Here is a 2,794-nt window from a genome sequence, read left to right as displayed (position 1 = left end):
TCTATCTATCTATCTATCTATCTATCTATCTATCTATCTATCTATCCAGGCAAACACAGAGGAAGATATAAGAGACAAGAGATAAAAGAGATTAAGAGACAGACAGGAGTTAAGAAGTGAAGTCTAAACTGAGATTTGAACAGTGAGTAAGACTTAAATGATCCCTCGGTGCTGGTAGTAAATGAGGAGTCCATGTACTGGGAATAGCCACATAGAACAGATTTTATCTTCTGCCAGTTTGCTTATCTCACATTCCTCACTGTGTGGGGTACTTTGTTCCAGCTGCCTCTTCTTTGTTATGAGGATTAGGGTTAGGTACTAGGAGAGAGAAAGAAAAGATGAATTTTTTGCATGGGTGGGAGTAGATGGGACAGGTGCTTTTCTAGTTTCCACCTGTACTATTTGATCTGCTCTGTGGTGAGGAGAACGCACATCTCTAAGGAGACCGTTCTGTGTGCACTTGGACATTGGGCAATGGAGAACACCACAAGGACTGAGAGATTTAGGAGACAGGTTTCAAGCATAGGATCTTTTCCTTGGTCCCATCTCTGAGCAAATGATATTAAAGTCAGAACATAACTGCCCCACTTTTCTTGCTTCTATAACCCATGTTGGGAAATCTCTATTTGAAGAGAAACATTGCTTTCAGGGTTTGGTCCATTGATCCATGAGGACATGTGAGGTCAAAATTATTTTCACGGTAGCACCAAACTGTCTGTCATTTTCACTGTGTTAACATGGTAGGCAAAACTCTTGGTGCCTTCGTAGCTGACAGGGAAATGATTACTGGTAAGTACATCTTGTATTCTTCACCATCAGGTGTTGGGAGTGTCAGCTCCACTTAGGAATATCCTTGACATAGTGGTGATTACTTAGTAACCTGACTGAGTTAATCAAATGCTGACCCATGAGTACGGTACACCTTTCTGAATGTCCTGTGTGATGGATAACGTGTGAAATTCATGTGCAGAGCTCTAGCTGCCTGTGGAAGTACAAGGCTGTCTGGGTGAAAAGCACATAGGCTGATGAGGTTGTGAGGTGGGCCAGCTGCTTTTCCTTTCTCTTCAGGGGACACCATTTTTACTCGAAAGAGTGATTATCAAGCAAACTATAGTTCATCAGCCTTGACATGTGACAGATATTCTCTTGCAGATGAATGGCATGAGCCTGCCACTCCAAGGAAAACAACAGTTTTTGTTGCCAATGACAAAATCCAAGCTTGACAGTTTCTTGAATTTTGAAGAAGACTTTTTTTAATGAGCTTGATAGTGATTAACGAATGTCATTTTTCCATGTCTTATAACAAAATGTGTCAATATTTGGAAGATCTATATAACTCAATGAACAAATGTTTTCCAGATGTCAATGAATGAAGTCGCAAAATCATGCATTAAAAAAATCCACTTTGCAGTCCAAGATAGACTAGTGGATTTTTAACATAGTAGTACAAAAAGTTCATGGGTAAGGTCTAAAATTCTACAGTGCAACTAATCTTTATGAAACTACAACTTATTGAATTTTGGTACAGTATCAGAGAATACCTACAGTGATCTCCAAGGACTGTAAAACAGTCCTCTCTTTTCCAGCTAAAGATCTCTGAGGTCAGATATTCTTTATATGTTTTAACTAAGACAAGATATTGAAACAGATTGAATCTTGAAGCAGACGTGAATATAGTGATACCTCGGTTCACAAACCCTTCTGTTTGCAAGCAAAAGCATTCAGCAAAATTTTGCTTCCATTGGCAAATTTTGCATTGGGTGAGAACCACAACCACAGCCATCTTCTCCACACAAGCACAAATGCAGCCATCTTCCCCAAAACTGCATAACAAATTAAGTTCATATACCAAGTCCGTACCACTGCATTTAGATATTTTATATTATGCCAGACATTAAGGAGATTCACAAAAACAAAATATTACCACTTTTCATATTTTTGTTTTAGAAAATAGCTATTTTAAAATTAACATTTTATATTTAGACATTTGTGCTTTTTTTTTTCAATACTAGAAATTAAACCCAGGGCCTTGTGTATGCTAAACCAGAACTCTATCATTGAGCCACCTCCCCAGCCCTTTTTATTTTTATTTTATTTATTTACTTATTTATTTTTTTGTTTGTTTTTGGTACCAGAGATCGAACTTGGGACCTTGTGCTTGTGAAGCAGGCAGTGGAACCACTGAGCTAAAATCCCCGGAACTTTTTATTTTTATTTTTATTTTTGAGATAGATCTCACTAAAATACTTGGGCTGGCTTTGAATTTGAATCCTCCTGACTCAGCCTTCCAAGTAGCTGTGATAATAGGCATACATTATCATGCCCAGTCTATCACTATTATTTTAAAACAAATCAACATTTTTTTAATTTAGGGGACTGGGCATGTAGCTTAGAACATGCAAGGCTCTGGGTCCAATATTTAGCACCAAAAATTTCGAGTTTTATTTTTGAATAGTATAGAGAAATATGATAAAACACATATACCCAGGTGCTCTTTGGGGGTCTTCAATAATTTGTAAGAGTGCTAAACACTGTAAATAACCACTAGATGGTGCTGTTGAGAAAAACAGACGACTGTGTGTGTGTGTGTGTGTATGTGTGTGTGTGTGTGTGTGTGACTATAAAAGTAAGATTTTTGTAATAGCTGTATGACATAAGATTTCCTAATAGCAATGATATTTGTAGACTCTATAGGAAAACAAGTAACAGAACCAGGATTTAATTAGTAGATTTCTAAAATCTAAATTAGGCAGATGTATGTCAAATAATATGTTAGGCTTTTTTTTTTTTTTTT

Source organism: Fukomys damarensis, unplaced genomic scaffold, assembly GCF_012274545.1.
Source record: "Fukomys damarensis isolate Sample0158 unplaced genomic scaffold, DMR_v1.0_HiC HiC_scaffold_21, whole genome shotgun sequence".
Classification (NCBI taxonomy): Eukaryota; Metazoa; Chordata; class Mammalia; order Rodentia; family Bathyergidae; genus Fukomys; species Fukomys damarensis.
This window is presented reverse-complemented; position numbering follows the sequence as displayed.